Source organism: Oncorhynchus tshawytscha, linkage group LG01, assembly GCF_018296145.1.
Source record: "Oncorhynchus tshawytscha isolate Ot180627B linkage group LG01, Otsh_v2.0, whole genome shotgun sequence".
Taxonomy (NCBI): Eukaryota; Metazoa; Chordata; class Actinopteri; order Salmoniformes; family Salmonidae; genus Oncorhynchus; species Oncorhynchus tshawytscha.
In genome coordinates this window covers 39,670,417-39,695,021 of record NC_056429.1, presented here as the reverse complement: position 1 = coordinate 39,695,021, position 24,605 = coordinate 39,670,417, and the positions used below count along the sequence as shown (strand labels likewise).

Sequence of the window (24,605 nt, the reverse complement as noted above, 5' to 3'; positions counted from 1 at the left end):
AGAACACAGTGGCCTCCATCATTCTTAAATGGAAGGAGTCTACCTAGAGCTGGCCACTCCCGGTCAAACTGAGCAATCGGAGGAGAAGGACCTTAGTCAGGGAGGTGACCAAGAACCTGATGAGTTCCTCTGTGGAGATGGGAGAACATTCCAGAAGGACAACCATCTCTGCAACACTCCACCAATAAGGCCTTTATGGTAGAGTGACTAGACAGAAGCCACTCCTCTGTAAAAGGCACATGGCAGCCCGCTTGTAGTTTGCCAAAAGGCACCTAAAGGACTCAGACCATGAGAAACAAGATTCTTTGGTCTGATGAAAACAATATTGAACTCTTTGGGCTAAATGCCAAATGTCACGTCTGGAGGAAACTTGCCACCATCCCTACGGTGAAGCATGGTGGTGGCAGCATCATGCTGGGGGGACATTTTTCAGTGGCAAAGACTGGGAGACTAAACAAGATCGAGGGAAAGATGAACGGAGCAAAGTACGGAGAGATCCTTGATGAAAACCTGCTCCAGACCGCTCAGGACCTCAGACTGGGGTGACGGATCACCTTCCAACAGGACAACAACCCTAAGCACACAGCCAAGACAACGCATGAGTGGCTTCGTGACAAGTCTCTGAATGTCCTTGAGTGGCCCAGCTAGAGCCCGGGCTTGAAGCCGATCAAACATCTCTGGAGAGACCTGAAAATATATGTGCAGTGATGCTCCCCATCCAACCTGACAGAGCTTGAGAAGATCTACAGAGAAGAATGTGAGAAACTCCCCAAATACAGGTATTCCATGCTTGTAGTGTCATACCCAAGAAGACTTGAGGCTGTAATCCCTGCCAAATGTGCTTCAACAAAGTACTGAGTAAAGGGTCTGAATACTTATGTAAATGTCATCTTTCAGTTTTGTATTTTTTATAAATTTGCAAAACGTTCTAAAAACTTGTTTTTGGTTTGTCATTATGGGCTATTGTGTGTAGAATGATGAGGGGAAAAAAACACCTGAATCCATTTTAGAATAAGGCTGTAACGTAACATAATCTGGAAAAATACAAGGGGTCTGAATACTTTCCGACTGCACCGTATAAATCCCAATCCTTCTGAGCATAGAGGAGGTGCCGATGATTTTGTGTCATATGAGTTGTGTCATGTGAGTTGTGTAATGTGTGATAACCAAGAGAGACTGTTGTTTAGTAACCACCAGCCTCTGAAGCCCTAAGGGTGTCCGGCCAACTGTCAGCTGTAAGGAGTGTAGTTTCTTCCTTCTCCTTTTGATATATCTTAGCATCACTTTGGGTTTGTTTGTATTTATTACTAATTTGTTTTGGGTTATCCAATTTGAAATATGTATCATGTCAGCTACAAGAACCTCTTTCAGCTGCCTTACAGAGTTGCCTGTTACATAGACAGTGGTATCGTCAGCAAACATGGTTGCCATAGAATTGGAGAGCACCAGAGAGAGATCAGTTGTCTACAGCAAGTTCATACGAGGTCTTATGAGGCTGCCTTGTGGTACACCACAGTCTACAGAATGAAGTTCAGAATAGAAACCCTTTATGAACGCAAACTGCTTCATGCTGACAAGATAGGACTGTAACCATCAAAAATGAGGTGTGATCAAATCCATAGTGACACAATTTCATCAACAGTATATCATGATCAACAATGCAAAAGCAGCACTAAAATCAAGAAGCAGCACACCCACAAGTTAACCTTGGTCATGTGACCTGAGCCATTGATCTGTTAAACCAGAGCTGTTGCAGTTGAGTGATCCTTACTGTATGCATTCTGGGAGGCTGTGATAATTGTATTTTGCTCTATATACTCCCATATATGGTTAATTGATTCAAAATTGTACTCAATGATGACAGTGGGCTAATTGGTCGACTGTTTGATACCATAAAAGGTAATGTTCTGTCTTTTGGAATTGGACACAATTTTACATGCTTCCATTCATTAGGAAACGTTCCTTGGAGTAATAACAGGTAACAAAAAAAAAAAAGAATTGTAACTACAATATAGGGTGCTGCTAGCTCTCGAAACCCCTTCTTCTCCGTATGTAGGGTTTTTAGCCATTACATTTGCCCACATTTGGCTAAGTGTAAACTACAATTCCAACACTGTGTTTTAATGCTTAGAAATGTCAATAATCATCACTTTCTAAATGGTTTTCATAACATATGTGATATGCCCCTTTTCTTTCATGTCAGCAAGAAATAATCTTTCATTTAAAAAATATACACTTACTGAAGCAGGTTTGCACAGACTGCGTGTGCTTCCAGTTGACAAACTACACTTCCTCACCAGTTAGCTTACACACACACAGGTGTTCAGAGCATGCCATATTGCTAATTAGCACAAGTGGTTACTTCTGTCTTCCGTAAACAAGCTCTCTAACATGGAGATATTGCCGTGTGGGGAAGACTAACCCTAACCTATAACGGTATGGAGTAATTTACCTTTTGTTTTTTGAAAATAATATATCTTCATATCTTGCTGATATGAAAGATGCGTTCCTTATTTTTCCAAAACAGTACAGCAAGCGCCGGGGCTCTAAACAAAACTCCAGCGGTCAGAAGATACTATTGTCATTAGGCACTGAAGAAGTCAACATCTATGAATGGGGTAGGGTGCAGCTAGTCAAAGTTGTTTGTTGTCAATTAGATCGAGCCCAGGTGACGTGTCCTCAGGTAAGCACATTTGTGATTTGATCACTTGATCAGTTGATACCTGTGGTAATGTGAAACTGCAGGATTTTGATGACACGATTTGTTCAGTAGAATAAAGAATGCCCCTTTCATTGACAGGATGACTCATATTCTGTATGATATTTTTTACCTTATTTTCTAAATAATCTGCAAAATGACTAGCCATGTCAATAGGTTTAGTTTTTATTTACCCATTTACTTTCACACTAGATAGAAAAGATGCACTGGATGTGCCCAGGAGGCCTTTTACAGTATTCCAGACTGATTTGGGATTGTTTTTAGACACTTGTCCCAGTAGATAGAGAGGCCAAACGGAAGCAGCCCATTCATCATATGCTGTTAATTATTTCCTTCCACTTCCCTCAATAGACTGACTGCCTGACTCCCTATATGTGACCGACCGCCTTGATTCTGTCTCATGCAGGAACATTTGAAAGGGTGTTTTTTTTTTACATTGGATAAAAGAGACACAGAGCTACTAAATGGTATATCATACACTGCATTTGAGGAACATTGGGATAGTAATTCTGCTTTGAACGTTGATAAACTTGTAACGTCACTTTTTGTGAAAATTGCCTTTTAATGTTTTGGTACCTACTGGAGAGCTCTTCTTTGTCTACACCCATTCAGAAAGCTCTTAAGCTTTCGCCTCCACCCAAACGCTGATCATTATACTCACCCTAGCAGAGCTGGTTAGGCTGTTTTCATATTATCCAGATCGTTGGTTACTGTAACTGTGCCGCTGGAAAAAATGTAATTACGCTTTTTTGTCTACGTTTACTGACTCCATTTACTGACACCTTTCAAAGATTTGTTCTTGTTCTGTTTGTCTATTTCCATTTGGCTGAACTCCAAGCTTGCTGTCTGCGATACTCTGTTGGATTGTCTCTAGCATCTCCAGTTTCGCCAGCTTTTTCGACAGACTCCAGCACGTCCCTAGCACCGTCCACAGCCTCCATGCTGAAAGACTGTCCTTCAACGGTGGTGTCCGATGAAGAAGACTGTCACTTCTTGCAGGGCGGGCGTATGACAACGCTTGCACGGATGCTGCCTTTGGCAGTTTTCATGTCCAACAGGGCCTGCAAATCCCTATATGATTTGCCTAATTAAATAAAGGTGAAAAAAAAAAATGTTAGAGTTCTCACCTTCCTTCCCAGTGTGTGCCAGTTTAACAAGGAAAGCAGAGAGATTGGCAAGGATAATATGATTTCTGCCCTATGTATAGACACACAGACTGTACATTTAGATACATGACCGCACACACGCGCACACACACACACACACACACACACACAAACAGAGCCCTGCTGTAATTGCCTGAGGTGAGTCCTTTCTACCATCTCAACAGACAGAGGGGATTTGAAAGGGTCTCCCAGCCCTTCCGTTAACATCTTGCCATCACATTCAGAAAACGTTAAGCCTTTAATGCTTTAAGTGCATGACTCTGCAACAATGCTAGCGGATGCTAGAGGGAATTCCCATGTGCACAATGCCAGGACATAGCATCAAGGGCTAATCGGCTGGCCTAATGAGGGGTAAGTTGTGTTGCTGTGTTGTGTGTTGTGTTGGTATAAGAATTAAGATGCATGTCCGTCCTGTCCAGTGGTGGAAAAAGTACAGAATTGTCATACTTGAGTAAAAGTAAAGTTACCTAAATAGAAAATGACTCAAGTAAAAGTCACCCAGTAAAATACTATTTGAGTAAAAGTCTAAAAGTATTTGGTCTTAAATATACTTACGTATCAAAAGTAAAAGAGTCCTTATATTAAGCAAACCAGACGGCACAATTTTCTTGTTTTTCTTATTTTTACGGATAGCCAGGGGCATGCTCCAACACTCAGACATCATTTACAAATGAAGCATTTATGTTTTGTGAGTCCGCCAGATCAGAGGCAGTAGGGATAACCAGGGATGTTATCTTGATAAGAGCTTGAATTTGACAATTTTCCTGTCCTGCTAAGCATTCGAAATGCAACGAGTACTTTTGAGTGTCAGGGAAAATGTATGGAGTAAAAAGTACATTATTTTCTTTGGAAGTGTAGTGAAGTATAATAGAAATTCACTTCACTTGACTCATCTATTTATATTAATCAATAAAGCCTGTAGTACAGACTACAGAGGATTTCTAGTGATGGAACTAAGATTAATATCTGCATTCAGACCAGGCTACCACACACTGCTACAGTGTACTAGTGCTATTTCTCCCATTCTCTGTGTGTGTGTGTGTGTGTGTGTGTGTGTGTGTGTGTGTGTGTGTGTGTGTGTGTGTGTGTGTGTATAGAAGAATAGTAAACAAACAAAAATTTGACTAACTAGGGACATTTTGCTAGTCCCCACGAGGTCAAAAGCTATTTCTTGGGGGTTTAGGGTTAAGTCCAAAAATTCTAAAAAGTCCGAAAAGGTTAGAATTAGTGTTAGGGTTAGAATTACGTTAAGGGTTAGGAGTTAGGGTTCGTTTTAAGGTTAGGAGCTAGGGTTAAGGTTAGGTTTTTGGGTTAAGGTTAGGGTTAGGGTAAGATTACGGGTTAGGTTTAGGGTTAGGGAAAATAGGATTTTGAATGGGACTGAATTGTGTGTCCCCATAAGGTTAGCTGTACAAGTGTATGTGTGTGTGCACGGGCTAGTACAACCTTCCCTGTTGTCTTCTTCTCCAATCCAGTGAAAGCTCACAGTACACAAGTCTTAAATGGGTTAGTGATCATGGGAACAGAGTCATGAGGAGTAATCACTGCAACATGCCCTTGTGACACTCAGTCACACGCACGCACACAGAACACTGACATCTCTTTCCTGTTCATCTTAGGAGATGTTACAAACTTGAAACCCATCCCCCTTCCTCCCTCTACCAAGTCTTCCTCTCTTTTTGTCCATCTTACATCTCTCCTTCCTTCTCTCTGCTTCTCTCATTCCATGGCTGTCATCCGCTGTTCCAAGCAGATGTGTGTAGTGTCTTAACTGGGCCTGAGGACAATCACACACACACACAGAGGCCCTCTGTCCGGCTGCGTCACAGTGGTCCGGCTGTCTCTGTCTCTATCTTCTCACAGGGCTGTCAGCGGTCATGTGAGCAGAGTGTGTGTGTGTGCGTGTGAAATGTGACAGCACCTTGCTCGGACCAAACAATATGTCCAACCATAAAACAACGACATCAATATGAAAAAAAAGAAAGAGCTGCAAAATCTGGACCCCTACAAATCAGCCGGGCTAGACAATCTGGACCCTTTCTTTCTAAAATTATCTGCCGAAATTGTTGCCACCCCTATTACTAGCCTGTTCAACCTCTCTTTCGTGTCGTCTGAGATTCCCAAAGATTGGAAAGCAGCTGCGGTCATCCCCCTCTTCAAAGGGGGGGACACTCTTGACCCAAACTGCAACAGACCTATATCTATCCTACCCTGCCTTTCTAAGGTCTTCGAAAGCCAAGTCAACAAACAGATTACCGACCATTTCGAATCTCACCATACCTTCTCTGCTATGCAATCTGGTTTCAGAGCTGGTCATGGGTGCACCTCAGCCACGCTCAAGGTCCTAAACGATATCTTAACCGCCATCGATAAGAAACATTACTGTGCAGCCGTATTCATTGATCTGGCCAAGGCTTTCGACTCTGTCAATCACCACATCCTCATCAGCAGACTCGACAGCCTTGGTTTCTCAAATGATTGCCTCGCCTGGTTCACCAACTACTTCTCTGATAGAGTTCAGTGTGTCAAATCAGAGGGTCTGCTGTCCGGACCTCTGGCAGTCTCTATGGGGGTGCCACAGGGTTCAATTCGTGGACCGACTCTCTTCTCTCTTCTCTCTCTACACTGTGTTAACAACCCTCCAGGCGAGCTTCAATGCCATACAACTCTCCTTCTGTGGCCTACAATTGCTCTTAAATACAAGTAAAACTAAATGCATGCTCTTCAACCGATCGCTACCTGCACCTGCCCGCCTGTCCAACATCACTACTCTGGACGGCTCTGACTTAGAATACGTGGACAACTACAAATACCTAGGTGTCTGGTTAGACTCTCCTTCCAGACCCACATCAAACATCTCCAATCCAAAGTTACATCTAGAATTGGCTTCCTATTTCACAACAAAGCATCCTTCACTCATGCTGCCAAACATACCCTTGTAAAACTGACCATCCTACCAATCCTCGACTTTGGTGATGTCATTTACAAAATAGCCTCCAATACCCTACTCAACAAATTGGATGCAGTCTATCACAGTGCAATCCGTTTTGTCACCAAAGCCACATATACTTCCCACCATTGCGACCTGTACGCCCTCGTTGGCTGGCCCTCGCTTCATACTCGTCGCCAAACTCACTGGCACCATGTCATCTACAAGACCCTGCTAGGTAAAGTCCCCCCTTATCTCAGCTCGCTGGTCACCATAGCATCACCCACCTGTAGCACGCGCTCCAGCAGGTATATCTCTCTGGTCACCCCCAAAACCAATTCTTTATTTGGCCGCCTCTCCTTCCAGTTCTCTGCTGCCAATGACTGGAACGAACTACAAAAATCTCTGAAACTGGAAACACTTATCTCCCTCACTAGCTTTAAGCACCAACTGTCAGAGCAGCTCACAGATTACTACACCTGTACATAGCCCACCTATAATTTAGCCCAAACAACTACCTCTTTCCCTACTGTATTTATTTTATTTATTTTGCTCCTTTGTACCCCATTTTTATTTATACTTTGCACATTCTTCCACTGCAAATCTACCATTCCAGTGTTTTACTTGCTATATTGTATTTACTTTGCCACCATGGCCTTTTTTTTGCCTTTACATCTCTTATCTCACCGCATTTGCTCACATCGTATATAGACTTGTTTATACTGTATTATTGACTGTATGTTTGTTTTACTCCATGTGTAACTTTGTGTCGTTGTATGTGTCGAACTGCTTTGCTTTATCTTGGCAAGGTTGCAATTGTAAATGAGAACTTGTTCTCAACTTGCCTACCTGGTTAAATAAAATAAAAAATATGATTATTTAGCTCATTCTCGATTCATGTTCTGTAACATTATTCACTAAATCCAAATTCAAAATATATATGGATTCATGACATTTCCCAGAAATTGAATTTAAGGTGATTTTTTTCACACGTTGAGCTTACTTACTTACTTACATGTGGAATTGCAGATTCACATGTGTGGTTGAAATAATATTATTCTCCTCACTTGTGAAAAGATGGTGTTAACAGGTTGCAGTAGCAATGTTTATTTTTTATCTTTGTTTAAAAAAAAATAAACTGTGGCAGGGAGTAATAGTGTACTGGAGTAATAGTGTTTAATCTGGTGAAATCCTCTTGTGCCTTCAAACTAAACTCTGGACCTCGAAGCCAGTTCCAATGCATTTTTTGTTGTTGTTCCTCTCTAATCAGTGACTGACTTAGACCTGGGACACCAGGTCTGTGCAATGTATTATCAGGTAGAACAGAACCAGCAGACTCCAGACATTGTAGTGTAAGAGCTGAATACCCCTGCTCTAGTGAGTGAGTTATTTTTGTGCCATTAAAATCAAGCAAAACTTCAGAGTCGAGAAAAGTCGAGAACCAAATTATTTGTATTGTAAACAAAAATAATGATATTGTATTGAAAGCTAAACAAAATATTGTAAGGAAATTTAAAAAAAAGAATTGTAAATGATGTGCAAAAAAATAAATAATTATGCAATTTTTTTTTAACGACAATGCAATTTCCCTCATCTTTGGTTATGTTGCCATGGCCTTTGCTGTCGCTGCTTTTTTTCCAGTTGCAAATTTTGGCACATTCATTCCAGCAAATTCCAGAAAGCGCGAGCCACTGCATTTAACCATGGTCTGGGAATATGACTGAATATAAACAGTGTAGTTATTCCCTCCGCAAGGCAATCAAACAAGCGCAATGCCAGTACAGGGCCAAGCTGGAGTCGCAATTCAACGGCTCAGACACGAGATATACTGTATGTGGCAGGGTCTACAGGAAATCCCGGACTCCAAAAAGAAAACCCATGACGTCACGGACACCGATGTCACGCTTCCAGACAAACTAAACACCTTTAACCACTTTGAGGATAATACAGTGCCACCGTCATGGCCCTCTAACAAGGACTGCACCCCCCTCTCTCTCCTTCTCCGTGGCTGATGTGAGTACAACATTTAACCGTGTTAAACCTTGCAAGGCTGCTGGCCCAGACGGCATCCCTAGCCACATCCTCAGAGCATGTGCAGACCACCTGGCTGGTGTTTATGGACATATTCAATCGCTCCGTATCCCGGTCTGTTGTCCCCACATGCTTCAAGATGGCTACCATTGTTTCTGTTCCCAAGAAGGCAACGGTAACTGAACTAAATGACTACCACTCACTTTTGTCACCAACTTACTGGCCACCCTAGACTCACTTCAGTTTGCATACCACCTCAACAGGTCCACAGACAACGCAATCGCCATCACAGTGCACAATCCCATCTGGACAAAAGGAATACCTATGTAAGAATTCTGCTCATTGACTACAGCTCAGCATTCAACACCATAGTGGCCATGCACGCCTCCAACTCAATCATCAAGTTTGCAGACAACACTACAGTGGTAGGCTTGATTACCAACAACGACGAGACGGCCTACAGGGAGGAGGTGAGGGCTCTCGGAGTGGAAAATAATCTCACACTCAATGTCAACAATACTAAGGAGATGACCGTGGACTTCAGGAAACAGAAGAGGGAGCAGCCCCCTATCTACATCGAAGGGACAGCAGTGGAGAATGTGAAAGTTCCTCTGCGTACACATCACAGACAAACTGAAATGGTCCACCCACAGAGACAGTGTGGTGAAAAAGATGCACAATCGAGAGCATCCTGTTGGGCTGTCGGGCTGTCAGCCTGGTGCGGCAACTGCACCGCCATCAACCGCAAGGCTCTCCAGAGGGTGGTGCTGTCTGCATAATTCATCACCAGGGGCGAACTACCTGCCCTCCATCACACCTGCACCACCCGATGTCACAGGAACGCCAAAAAGATCATCAAGGACATCAACCACCCGAGCCACTGCCTGTTCACACCGCTACCATCCAAAACGTGAGGTCAGTACAGGTGCATAAAAGCTGGGACCGAGAGACTGAAAAACAGCTTCTATCTCAAGGCCATCAGACTGCTAACCAGCAATCACAAACTCAGCGAGGCTGCTGCCTACATTGAGACCCAATCACTGGCCACTTTAATAAATTCATCACTAGTCATTTTATACAATGCCACTCTAAATAATTCCACTTTAATAATGTTTACATATCTTACATTATTCATATCACATGTATATACATCATTCTATACCATCTATTGCACCTCGCCTTTGCCGCTCGGCCATCGCTCATCCATATACTAACATGTACATACTCTCATTCACCCCTTTAGATTTGTGTGTATTAGGTAGTTGTTGGGGAATTGTTAGATTACTTATTAGATATTACTGCACTGTTGGAACTAGAACCACAAGCATTTTGCTACACTCGCATTAACATCTGCTAACCATGTGTATGTGACAAATAAAATTGCATTTGATTTGATTTCCTGCGGGATTTTTTTCTGCTGTGTGCAGTAGCGGGCAATCAGACAGACGACTTTGGGATGAAAATATTTTTGTTGTCCCACATATTATTTGTAAACGGTCCTCTTTCTGCTTTGTATGCGTTAGCTTATTTATTGTATTAAAATGACATGTTTTTCGCAATATTCACACATTTAGAATTCGCTGCTTCAACTTCAGTAGCCTACCTCTCCTAGATGGGCGTGAGTGCTCAAGTGCGCCTAGTGTGTGTGGTCTCACTGAAATAGAGTAGGCTGCCTACATGGGTGGAGAATCACATGGTAGTTAGCTTGAATATGAAATTAACAGTGTCTGTAAATAAATATTGTATAATGGAAAGAAGTGGAGGGCGCTCAACCAACATGAGTCGAAGTGCAATCAAAAGATGTAATCATCATGGAAAAGGAAAAGTCACAATGTGCACATAGGTTAGGCTCCTATGGTGAGCGAGTGTTGCATCTATTAATTTACAATAATTATTGATTAGCCATTTATTTGTCTCTGACTGCAAATCATCCTCCTTTTTTTTGTCTATATCCTATAGGCCTATGCAAAACGTAGCAAGTGTCACTGCCATAATTCTTGCTGTTTCCAGTTCAGTAGCCATATCTGTGAGATATATCTGCTTCATCAATAAGTGCATCGACGACATCGTCCCCACAGTGACCGTACGTATATATCACAACCAGAAGCCATTAATTACAGTCAACATCCGCACCGATCTAGAGCTGCCACTTTCAAGGAGGAGGACACTAATCCGGATACTTATAAGAAATCCCGCTATGATCGGCAGAAGAACCATCAAACAGGCAAAGCTTCAATACAGGACTAAGATTGAATATGATGCTTGTTGGATGTGGCAGGGCTTGCAAACTTTTTTGGACTACAAAGGGAAACCCAGCCGCGAGCTGCCAATGACGCGAGCCTACGAGATAAACTAAATGCCTTTTATGCTCACTTTGAGGCAAGCAACAATGAAGCATGCATGAGAGCACCAGCTGTTCCAGACGACTGTGTGATCACACTCTCCATAGCCGATGTGAGCAAGACCTTTAAACAGGTCAACATTCACAAGGCCGCAAACGGATTACCAGGACGTGTACTCAGAGCATGGCAAGAATCTTCACTGATATTTTCAACCTCTCCCTGACCGAGTCTGTAATACATACATGTTTCAACCAGACCACCATAGTCCCTGTGCCCAAGAAAGCGAAGGTAACCTGCCTAAATGACTACTGCCCCATAGTACTCACGTCGGTAGCCATGAAGTGCTGTGAAAGGCTTGTCATGACTCACATCAACACCACCATGCCGGAAACCCTAGACCCACTCCAATTCGCAGACCGCCCCAACAGATCCACAGATGACGCAATCTCAATTGCACTCCATGCTTCCCTTTCTACCTGGACAAAAGGAACACCTATACTTTTCATTGACTACAGCACAGCGTTCAACACCATAGTACCCACAAAGCTCATCACTAAACTAAGGACCCTGTGACTAAACACTTCCCTCTGCAACTGGATCCTGGACTTCCTGACAGGCTGCTCCCAGGTGGTAAGGGTTGACAACAACACATCTGCCACACTGATCCTCAACACTGGGGCCCTTCAGGGGTGCGTGCTTAGTCCCCTCCTGTACTCCCTGTTCACCCACGACTGTGTGGCCAAGCACGACTCCAACACCATCATTAAATTGCTGACGACACAACAGTGGTAGGCCTGATCACTGACAGCAATGAGACAGCCTATAAGGAGGAGGTCAGAGACCTGGCAGTGTGGTGCCAGGACAACAACCTCTCCCTAAATGTGAGCAAGACAAAGGAGCTGATCGTGGACTACAGGAAAAGGAGGGCCGAACAGGCCCCCATTAACATCGACGGGGAGGTAGTGGAGCGGGTCGAGAGTTTCAAGTTCCTTGGTGTTCACATCACCAACGAACTATCATGGTCCAAACACACCAAGACAGTCGTGAAGAGGGCACGACAACTCCTTTTTATTTATTTTTTACTTTATTTTATTTATGAAATATTTTCTTAACTCCAGTTCCACTTGAACTGCATTGTTGGTTAAGGGCTTGAAAGTAAGCATTTCACGGTGTCTTCACCTGTTCTATTTGGTGCATGTGACTGTGAAGCCTATAACGTTAGAGTTGTTAATTAGTGTGTCTGTGTGAAAAGTAGGAAATTAGCTAGGCAAACCGATGGTTTCATCGTTTCATCGTTTGATTCAGGTCTAGTGTGATTGAGGAAAAAACAATAGCTAACATTAGCCAACTTTTGGCAAGCTCTCTCTCTAACAGTACATCAACTGGCGGAAGCTAGCCAAGTTAATTTACTTCTGAAATGGGACAAAACAAAGGCTACAAACCATTTCCATACAAACAACAGCTGTTAGATAGTAACACTAACGGCCTCATATCGCTATCTGACAGATAACTAGAGCTGACCTGTCTGTGGTAGCTACTACTAGCTAGCATAGCTTATTCATTCACCCCAGTCGAGAGGGGATGAAACATTAGCTAACATTACTGTACATGTCACTCACAATACTAGCTCAGCACTGTGAACAAACACAAGTTAATTTTTTTCTGGTAAGTTAAACAGAAGTTACTTTGCCAGCTACATCAGTCAACTAAAGAGTAGCTAGTGTCTGCTCTACTTACTATTAAAACTCTGTGAAAGAGTGCAACACATACACACTGAACTAAGCTCAACTCTCCTTTGCTGGTTCAGCCAGCCTTCCAGAAGCTTTGCCTCCACACAGCATGTCAGCCCCCTCTGTGGTGTCTTCCTGGTCCTAAATCAATCCGTTGTATCATAATGCAATTATATATATATTTTTTACATTTCAGAATGTGGTGGGGACATGACTCTCATCCCCAGTTAAAATTTCGCCACTGGCAGCATACATAAAGTGCCCATCTATACATCCCTTGCCATTTCCATGTGACAAAGACTATGGGCTTTTCAAATACATTCCTGCTCGAATTCAAGGAAAGACTGATACAGACCAAGTCGTTAACATGTCACGCTGGAGAGCGACATAGATGAGGAAGAGCCAGATGAGATGATGACCACGCTCGGTAGAGTAGCCTATTCATTCGTTTATTCTGCGCGCTCGATTGGTCCAGAATACTCTACTGTACGGTGAGGGAGTGAATGCCGACTTGAGAGATATTTTTTGAGAAGCTCATCGGAAACTATCTTCCTCCATTTTTTAACAAGAACGTCGTAAATTGTACAATTCTTGAAATAGTTCGAACCTTAGAATTACGCCCGCGTGATTGTCTGGTGACAGACAAGTCACTCCATCAAGGAGGTGCTGTAACGGTTGTCCCTGAAAGAGATTCCCTAAAAACGGTTTTTTGCTGGACAATTCTAACCGAAGGAGGTTGGCTCAAGGAGGAGGACACACAATAGCGCGCCGCGAAATTAACCGCGTGGCTAACAAAAGAAAACAGCCCTGGCTTTTGACACTTTCGCGGTTTACAGAAATTCAAGTATTCAGCAAGACCCCTTTGTCAACCCATGAGAAAATAGTGGATTCGCTTTTTAGGTAAGGTGCACCTGAGCGCAGGCTGTAGTTTGTCTAATTATGTTGTTTTGTTATGCTATTGATGGATAAGACTAATAATAATGTTAAACAACACCAACATGCATTAGGTTCTGATATTTCTGGGAGTTGTTGGAGTTCCCTGTAGCGAAAATCCAATTGATGTGTTATTTATAATGGCTAGGCTATAGCCAACTGATAGGCACTTGGATTGAGTAACACGTATGGTTGGCTACGTGTATCATTTTTCAAGTATGTGACGATTCGATTGATAAAAAAACAACAACAAAAAATACATAATTGTTTATTTTGAAATAGAAAATCATCATTTGTAACTAACTAGTGACCCAGACTAAATTATAGGCTACATTGTGCAGGCTACATTTCAAGACGTTACATTTTTTTCTGTCTTAGTTCATGTTAACCAACTTGACTTAGGCAAGATACATGGCAGGGTAACTAACCAATTTGACTTCCAATGGGTTAATAACTGAATAAAGTAATACCTTCAAAGCAGAAAACTGACAGATCACTGACACCACTGACGTGATAATTAAATCACAATAGTTGTACAGGTGCGCTCTCTCGATCAGTGACTGGGTATTTTCATTTTAGGGGTCCCTCTGACACACTTTGATATTCTCCTAGGTCTGTCTGGATAAGGACAAGAATGAGAGTGACACTGATATGAAATAGCCTGCAGTAGCCTGCATATTCAGCCTAGACTAGAATAGTCTCTCTCTGTTTCTTTCTGAAGCCAGATTAGTTTTAAATCCAGGGCCAACCTCCTAAACTGAAAAAAAAAACCAAAACACGGTCACACTTTACATGAAGTTGCACAGATACCATATAGCCAAATATAATGTACATTTCTTTATGAAATGTATTGTTAAGTGGTAATATACTAGTAAATAATTAAACACAGAATTTGTTGAATTTCCTTCCATTAAACTGATATTTTATGAATGAATGATTAATGTCTATATTTACAGAGCAACTACATGTCATACAGGGATCTGAAGCTTCCTATGTCCATTAGAGGTTGCAAGACATGTTTTGCATCTCCCTTACCCTTGTGTTGAGCTGACAGTGTTAGTGAGAGAGTGGGTCTGGTCTGAATGATTAGGGGACATAGGCTTGTGAATCAACCCTCCCTGGGCAAACAAGCCTGTCTGTCCTGATGCCATTTGACAGTTATATCTCTGGTGCCTCCTCTTCTTCACTTTCATCTCACTCATTTCTCTCCCTGATTCCCCCAGCCCTCTCCGTCACCCTCTTTCCATCACAGTACATCCATTCTATCACCCCTCACCTTCAAATACCTCTGCGTCTTTTCATCATTATCACTCCCTTCTTTCTTCCGTCCCTCTCTGAGAACACATCACTTTGTCTTCCTTTCATTTCATCCCAAAATCAAACCCTTTTAGAGTGTGTCCATCGATCAGACAACTCAGTCGCTCTCTTTCTCTCTCTCTCTCGCTCTCTCTCTCTGTGTGTATGTGTGAAGTATAGTAAAAACACATTGATCAATAAGCAGCGTTGTAAGTGGACTCTGAGAGCAAAGGTTTAATATTCAATACCTAAGTTCGAGAAATCAATTAATCTCAGTATTCCTGCAATCATAGTATTTACAAGTATTATATCAACATTTGCAAATTTTTTATTAGCCAAAATATTGTATTCGTCAAAATGGTTTGAATGGTCCGCAGGCTCCCTGTGGCAGGATTTTGATGGGAGGGGGGTGGTACGTGTTATGTTCGTCACTGTTTTTGGACCAGGTAGGACAGATTTTGTAGAGAGTTGTTCCGTATGCTAGTTTGCAACATTGTAGAAAATGGAAGAAGACTTGGAGGAAAAACTGAATTCAGGTTTTGCCAGAAGTGTGGTCCAAACACAAAATCAAGTCAATGAAGGCATTTACAACTCCTCTGCTTGAACTCTCTACTAATTTTTTTTTTTTTCAATTTCGGCATGTCTAGCTACAGGCTATGGTAAAAGTTGAGTGTATTAAGTGTGGCCGACATATTTATTGAAATTGATAGTGGAGCAATCGATTGTAATTGTAGTTTCCCCTCTGATGTCAATGATCGAGGATCAGGTTCATGTTCTGAACTCTCAAGGAATCTCCATCATGGACTTTTAAGGTGTCCATCATGTTGTCAACTATGGACCACTTCAAGACATTGAGCCCCACATGCAGGCATATGGAAGAGCAGGGAGGGATGGCACAAGCTCACGTGGGACAAAATGAGTTGGAGGACGAGAAAATTGCCAAGACTCCTGAAACTTTGGTTGGCTCAGAGAAATGGCGATGCCTACTGCAAACGTCATTGTTCCGCGAGCGTCTCATTGAAATGGCTGTCAATGAGATCCCTACTATGGTTCAATGGTGAGTTATTTGTGTTTAAAAGCATATTTTTGGGCTAAGTTGACTAAAACTGTCTGAGAGATATTGGGTGGGGGTGTGGCTATGTGGGGAGAGAGGGGGAAGGTGGGGGCATTGCATGTGATTGTTGCCATGTGTGTATGTTGCCCTAGTATTATTTGACAAGGAAAACAAGTGTCTGATGGTTGAAACATGCTAATTCTTTGATCAGTTGTGTTTCTGTATGTTTGAATATATATCGCTTAATTGTTGGAACTTCTCTTAAAATTACACTCCTTTAAATGAACACAAAGGCCATGAGCTACATTCGACATGACACATTTGTCATTGAACCAGTATTATTTTGTCCTTTATTATGACAACTAATGCATATTTTCTGGTTTTTATCACATTTACTATAAAATGGTAAGGCAGCTTTTCGGAAGTGGTGTGGAATGGTTGGCGACCTGCGGTCGCTCTTACCATTTTCAGACCTGACAGTCATATCTACAGCTTTCAAGGCTACAAGGAAGAGCATAATGAAGCACCTGGGCATTCGGCGAGGTGGTGAAAAGTCCTGACAGGGACAACATCAGACTGGCAATGAAGAAGGTGTCATCTGACCCTGTAGAGACATTTTCATGGTTGGTCAAAGAGTTGGCCTGAAAGGGGCCTGGGACCCCAAGGACTGTCATAAACTGTAAGAGAAGTAAAGACTGTTCTTTGCTGTACAGCACGGTTTCTCAGCGTTTCTTTGGGGAGAATTCGGTGCATCGAGCAGGAATAGAGGACACATGGGAAAACAGTCTTTTTGACATGTACCACTCAGAGACACCCGCGCACATACAACTGCACATCATCTCCGGTCTTGGAAGATAAGTAAATCTAATCTTCGAGTTGTGATGGCTTCTTCAGCACAGGGAATGGGGGTGGACTTTTAGGGTGTCCATCATTTCGTCAACTATGGACCACTTCAAGACATTGAGCCCCACATGCTGGCATATGGAAGAGCGGGGAGGGAGGGCTCACGTTCACTTATCGTGTACAATGGAAGGCAGCTTGTTGGAGTTTCGGATAAGATGAGAATGTATGTGTCAAACAGTACGAGCTGCAGGAGGGTGAAAGTGTTACATCTTTTTAAAGATGTCACACAACCAATATCACCCAAACATGACTGCTATGAAAATCACTCTACCTCATGCAACTGCAGGGTAATTATAGTCCTTTGGAGAGGCATGCAGGACAACAATTACAACCATTGCAGGCTGGTCAGTGAAGAGCGTAGGCAATACCTGAGAAAGGAATAACATGACCTTGCACTTGAGATGGCGCACACAGGTGTTCATGGAAGTGTCTGTTTATTGGTTTATTGCACATCATCCAATGTGGGTAACCCTGACAAAATCATGGACAACATTCTGAGCGCAATTCCCTTTTCTCAATTGAGGACATTTTTTTCTGCTCTGCCCATTACTGACATGAGACATGCAATAGCCCTACTATCCATCATCACTGAACTTTTGAGGGATGAGGAAGACTTGAGTGATGATGATGATGATTCAGTGTTGGGACAACTTGAGGCTTTTGCAAACATGACAGTGTATACATGAGGACTTTTACATTCTGTGTTGACAAATTAATACTGTAGGTATTATCTCCTCTGCTTAACACTTCAAAAGACTTATGTAGTCAAGGATATTATTGTTGTGGATACAGGCCATCTTACCATTGAGCTGTAGCTGTATGGAATAGTAGAATGTATGCCACACACACAGTGTAAATAAATAATTTGGCTTAAAGATTTGTTCTAACACTCATTTTCAGTTATATAATGTAAAGAGTAGGCCAAAATGTGACCTGTCACCCATAGTTAGTTAGTTCCTAATGAGCATTTTGAATATCTCCCTTTTCTCCTTCACTGGTCTTCAATAAATAATCAAGATTTGGAAACATCAAAGTTTAGTGGATTGTAAGACTTTATTGTAAATGAACTTGTAGTTGCCTTTTTTGGATGAAATAAGCAACAATCAAGTGTACTACTATAAACTTTACACAACTTTTAAAGTGGGAAAGTGCGGGCTTTTCCCCCCAGTGTTGACCCAGAGAATTGGCTATAGCAGTTGTTACTGCTCGTACGGTGCTTGTACGGTGTACACATCACTGTGTACATTTCACGTCTTCCTATATAAAGTTTCAGACAGCAACAACAGGAAGCATGTTAATAGTACATCACATTTGATTGGTCACATACATGTGATTAGCAGATGTTATTGTGGGTGTAGCGAAATGCTTGTACTTCTAGCTCCGACGGTGCAGTAATATCTAACAAGTCATATCTAACACATTACACAACATATACACACAAATCTAAGTAGGAATGAATTAAGTTATATACATATGGACAAGCGATGTCAGAGCGGAATGGACTAAGATACAGTAGTATAGAATACAGTATATACACTGTACATATGCGATGAGTAATGCTAGATATGTAAAGATTATTAGTGACTAGTGTTCCATTCCTTAAAGTGGCCAGTGATTTCTAGTCTATGTCTATAGGCAGCAGCCTCTAATGTGCTAGTGATGGCTGTTTACCAGTCTGATGGCCTTGAGATAGAAGCTGCTTTTCAGTCTCTCGGTCCTAGCTTTGATGCACCTGTAGTGACCTCACCTTCTGGATGATAGTGGTGTGAACAGGCAGTGGCTCAGGTGGTTGATGATCTTTTTGGCCTTCCTGTGACATCGGGTGCTGTAGGTGTCCTGGGGGGCGGGTAGTTTGCCCCCGGTAATGCGTTGGGCAGAACGCACCACCCTCTGGAGAGCCTTGCGGTTGCGGGCAGTGCAGTTGCCATACCAGGTGGTGATACAGCCTGACAGGATGCTTTCAATTGTGCATCTGTTGAAGTTTGAGGGTTTTATGTGACAGCCAAATTTCTTTAGCCTCCTGAGGTTGAAGAGGCTCTGTTGTGCTTTCTTCACCACACTGTCTGTGTGGGGGGTCCATTTCAGTTTTTCAGTAATGTGTACGCTAAGGAACTTGAAGCTTTCCACCTTCTCCACTGCGGTCCTGTCGAAGTAGATGGGGGGGTGCAACCTTTGCTGTTTCCTGAAGTCCACAATCATCTCCTATGTATTGTTGAGTGAGAGGTTGTTTTCCAAGCTCCACAATCCCAGAGCTCTCACCCCCTCGTTGTAGGCTCTCGTCATCATTGGTAATCAAGCCTCCTACTTTTGTGTCGTCTGCAAACTTGATCATTGAGTTGGAGGCGTGCTTGGCCACACAGTCATGGGTGAACAGGGAGAACAGGAGGGGGCTGAGCACGCACCCTTGTGGGGCCCCAATGTTGAGGATCAGCGGAGTGGAGGTGATGTTTCCTACCTTCACCACCAGGGGGCGGCTCGTCAGGAAGTCCAGGACCCAGTTGCACAGGGTGGGGTATAATGATGCCTAATGATGAGCTTAATGATGAGCTTGGAGGGTACTATGGTGTTGAATGCTGAGCTATAGTCAATGAACAACATTCTTACATAAGTATTCCTCTTGTCCAGATGGGATAGGTCAGTGTGCTGAGTTGATTTATTTGATGTATTTTTTATTTCACCTTTATTTAACCAGGTAGGCTAGTTGAGAACAAGTTCTAATTTGCAACTGCGACCTGGCCAAGATAAAGCAAACCAGTGTGACACAGACAATAACACAGAGTTACACATGGAGTAAACAATAAACAAGCCAATAACACAATAAACAAGTCAATGACATAGTAGAAAAAAGAAAGTCTATATACAGTGTGTGCAAAAGGCATGAGGAGGTAGGCAATAAATAGGCCATAGGAGCAAATAATTACAATTTAGCAGATTAACACTGGAGTGATAAATGAGCAGATGATGATGTGCAAGTAGAGATACTGGTGTGCAAAAGAGCAGGAAAGTAAATAAAATAAAAACAGTATGGGGATGAGGTAGGTAGATTGGGTGGGCTATTTACAGATGGACTATGTACAGCTGCAGAGATTGGTTAGCTGCTCAGATAGTTGATGTTTAAAGTTGGTGAGAGAAATAAAAGTCTCCAACTTCAGCAAATTTTACAATTCATTCCAGTCACTGGCAGCAGAGAACTGGAAGGAAAGGCGGCCAAATGAGGTGTTGGCTTTGGAGATGATCAGTGAGATATACCTGCTGGAACGTGTGCTATGGGTGGGTGTTGTTATCTTGACCAGTGAACTGAGATAAGGCAGAGCTTTACCTAGCACAGTGGGGCAAAAAAGTATTTAGTCAGCCACCAATTGTGCATGTTATCCCACTTAAAAAGACGAGAGAGGCCTGTAGTTTTCATCATAGGTACACTTCAACTATGACAGACAAAATGAGATTTTTTTTCTCCAGAAAATCACATTGTAGGATTTTTTTTCTTGCATTTTGTCTTAGTTGAAGTGTACCTATGATGAAAATTACAGGCCTCTCTCATCTTTTTAAGTGGGAGAACTTGCACAATTGGTGGCTGACTAAATACTTTTTTGCCCCACTATAAGTTAGAGGTGATATGATACTTGACTAGTCTCTCAAAGCACTTCATGATGACAGAGGTGAGTGGTACGGGGCGGGGCGATAGTCATTAAGTTCAGTTACCTTTACCTTCTTGGGTACAGGAACAATGGTAGCCATCTTGAAGTATGTAGGGACAGCAGACTGAGATAGGGAGTGATTGAATATGCATGTAAACACACCAGCCAGCTGGTCTGCGCATGCTCTGAGGACGCGGCTAGGGATTCCGTCTGGACCGGCAGCCTTGTGAGGGTTAACCCATTAAAATGTTTTACTCACGTCAGCCACGGAGAAGGATAGCCACCAGTCCTTGGTAACGGGCCGCGTTGGTGGAACTGTGTTATCCTCAAATCGTGCGAAAAATGTGTTTAGCCTGTCCGGAAGCAAGACGTCGGTCTCGGCAACGTGACTGGTCTCCCTTTAATAGTCCGTGATTGTCTGTAGTCCCTGCCACATACATCTCTATCCTTTATCTCTATACTGATGTTTAGCTTGTTTGATTTCCTTGCGGAGTGAATAACTCCACTGTTTATTTTCTGCCATATTATCAGTCACCTTGTCATGGTTAAATGTGGTGGTTCCTGTTCTTAGTTTCACGCGAATGCTACCATCTATCCATGGTTTCTGGTTAGGGTAGGTTTTAATAGTCACAGTGGGTATTACATCTCCTATACACTTCCTTATAAACTCAGTCACCGTATCCGTGAATGTGTCTAGATTATTTTTGCAAGCTACCTGGAACATATCCCAGTCCACGTGATCAAAGCGATGCTGAAGCGTGGATTCCAATTGGTCAGACCAGTGTTGAATGGTACGAAGCACAGTTACTTCCTGTTTTGAGGTTCTGCCTATAGGACGGGAGGAGCTAGATGGAGTCGTGGTCAGATTTGCCGAAAGGAGGGCGGGGGAGTGCTTGGTAAGCATTCCGGAAGTTTGAATAGCAATTGTCGAGAGTCTTACCAGCGTGAGTGGTACAGTCGATATGTTGATAGAACTATGGCAGCCTAGTTCTCAGATTTGTTTTGTCCCCAACTACAATAAATGCAGCCTCAGGATATGTGCTTTCCAGTTTGCATAAAACCCAGTGAAGTTCTTGGAGCGCCGTCGAGGTATCGGCTTGAGGTGGGATGTAAATGGCCGTGGCGATGACGGAGGAGAATTCTCTTGGGGGATAATAAGGTTGACATTTAATTGTGAGGTATTCTAGATCGGGTGAACAAAAGGACTTGAGTACCTTTATTTTCCTAGAATTACACCATGAGTCGTTAATCATGAAACACACCCCTCCGCCCTTCTGCTTCCTGGAGAGATATTTTTCCTGTCTGCGCGATGTACTGAGAATCCTGCTGGCTTTACCGACTCTGACAGAGTATCCCGAGAGAGCCATGTTTCCATGAAACAAAGTATGTTACAGGCTCCTTGCTCTCAGCTCATGAACGTTGTTATCCAAAGACTGAACATTAGCAAGTCATATACTCGTAAGCGGTGGGTGATGTGCACACCTCCTAAGTCGAACCAGCAGGCCGCCCTGAGTGCCTTTCCTTCGCCGGCAACGTTTCGGGTCGGCCTCTGGAATAAGTTAAATTGATCTGTGGACAGTGAATAAAGGATCTGCTCCAGGGAAGTCATATTCCTGATCGTAATGCTAGAAGTTCCGGTGAGTTGCCGCTGCTCTATTATCCAATAGTTCTTCCCAGCTGTATGTAATGACACAACATTTCCTGAGCAAATAATGTAAAAAAATAGTACATAAAAAAAACGAAATGCTGGCAAAGTTTCCTAAGAGCTAGTCGCAATGCTGCCATCTCCATCAGCTCCATCTTATGCCATAACATTGTACGTAAAAGAAAATGCACAAATAAATGGTTAAAAAAAGGTTAACAGAATATTTTAAGTTAAAATAATGACAAATGCAACAAAGAACGTAACGGTATAAAAGTAAGTCTACATTTGGCTTCAGCTCACAATCTTTATCATATCACTGCATATTGTCTGTCTGCTCTCATATGGTCCTGCTGACTTTCTGTGCAATGTCAAACTGGACATTGGCCACTTGATGTTGGTTGAGGTTTGTTGTGAGGTGCACATGGTGTTCGCAGTTCAAGTCCAATGCTATGTTTCCTGATCCACCACCTGTAATCACTGTGCTGTTTCACCTGAGTCCTATGAGACACACTGGAGCTTTGTATGGCTAGATCAAACTGCAGTTTCAGAATTTTTAATTTCCACAGCCCGCAGGTTCTCTCCGTCACCCACATGTATAGAAACTAGAAAGTTCCTTTCCTGGAGTACTTTTTCTTTTAGATCTGGCTTAAATTGTATCTTAATTATTGACAACTGATATCTTGTGTTCTTTTTGCTCATGGTGACTCAATTGTTTCAGACTTTGGAAGGACGGATGGCTAGGATAGTGACAGGTCAGCGTCTGTGGTTGTTTCTCCTGTGTTTGGCTTTTCTCCACTCGTCTGGCGGTGGACATCTCTGTGTCGTCGTTCATGACATAGGTGTCTACTATGACAAAAATCTGAGCATCAAACCACTTCTGTTTTTCGATGGCAGATGTGAAATCTTCTGGTGGACTATGTCTGTGTATTGTGTAGGGATGTTGCTTAATGTTTTAACTGCCAAATGTTTTTTTGGGGGGGGGTTCTGTTAAAACAACAAGCACCCCCCCAAAATCCATGTACATTTACAATGCTGAATAATGGTATACAGCAGTCATATACCCTTGAATGCGCATCGGCTATAGCATGTTTGTTTGTCTATCAGGGTACACTATGGCTTTTTAAATTCCAACACGAAGTGCCACTGAATGGGCATTTTGCTTGTCTGTAAAGGAATGCCTCTTCTGAATCGGGACTAACGTCCATCACTAGGCGACCAGAACTGTCAATCAAGTAATCTCGAGCTACCTGTGTGCAGACCACTGTCTCCTAAAAAAAGTGCTTTAAAGTTAGTCAAATACCGTGACTTACCAAGACATTTATTAGAAAGAAAACACATCCTGCTCTAGGAATTGACTGTTAAGATTCAGTATTTCAATTCACCATTACATATGTAACCAGTAGGCCTATTAGATGTACTCTCCCCGTCATTTGGTTACATTAATTACTGTTAATGCATGTGTTAGTCATTTACCGTTCTCATTCTCGGAGTGGAAACATTGTTTGCAGAGTTCAAGACAGCCGGGAGACTCTGGCAGCTCAGGACAGATGGGAGACTCTGGCAGCTCTGGACAGGAGGGAGACTCTGGTAGCGCTGGAGTGACGGGCGATTCTGGCAGCTCTTGGCTGACGGACGGCTCTGGCAGCTCCTGACTGATGGGTGGCTCTGGCAGCTCGAGACTGACGTGCGGCTCTGGCAGCTCCTGACTTACGGGCGGCTCTGGCAGCTCCTGGCTGACGGGCGGCTCTGGCAGCTCCTGGCTGACGGGCGGCTCTGGCAGCTCAGGACAGACGGGAGACTCAGAACGTGCCAATGTGTCCGTATGGCAAAGGCTGGTGCTCTTCCATTAGTTGAATTTTAACTTTTAGATTTGTATAATTTTGATTCCGATTTTTATGATTTAACCACATGACAATAATCTGCACACAATATCAAATAATGTCAAAGCGAAAACAGGTTTAGACATGTTTGCACATTTCTGAAAAATAAAAATAAACCTTATTTACATATGTATTCAGACCCTTTGCTATAAGAATCTAAATTGAGCTCCGGTGCATCCTGTTTCCATTGATCATCCTTGAGATGTTTCTAAAACTTGATTGGAGTCCACCTGTGGTAAATTGAACATGATGGGACATGATTTTGGAAAGGCACGCACCTATCTATATATGGTCCCACAGTGGACAGTGTATTGTCAGAGCAAAAACCAAGCCATGAGG

General features: G+C 42.7%; 1 protein-coding gene across 1 annotated transcript in view; it reads left to right on the top strand.

Moving 5' to 3' along the window:
- Nucleotides 1-13,184: 13,184 nt before the first annotated feature.
- Nucleotides 13,185-24,605, top strand: part of LOC121846415 (cAMP-specific 3',5'-cyclic phosphodiesterase 4B-like) — a 95,077-nt gene continuing 83,656 nt past the window's right edge. Inside the window, exon 1 of the mRNA XM_042321267.1 lies at nt 13,185-13,817. The gene's annotated coding sequence lies outside the window, so the exon portion shown is untranslated. The remainder of the gene's footprint in view (nt 13,818-24,605) is intronic.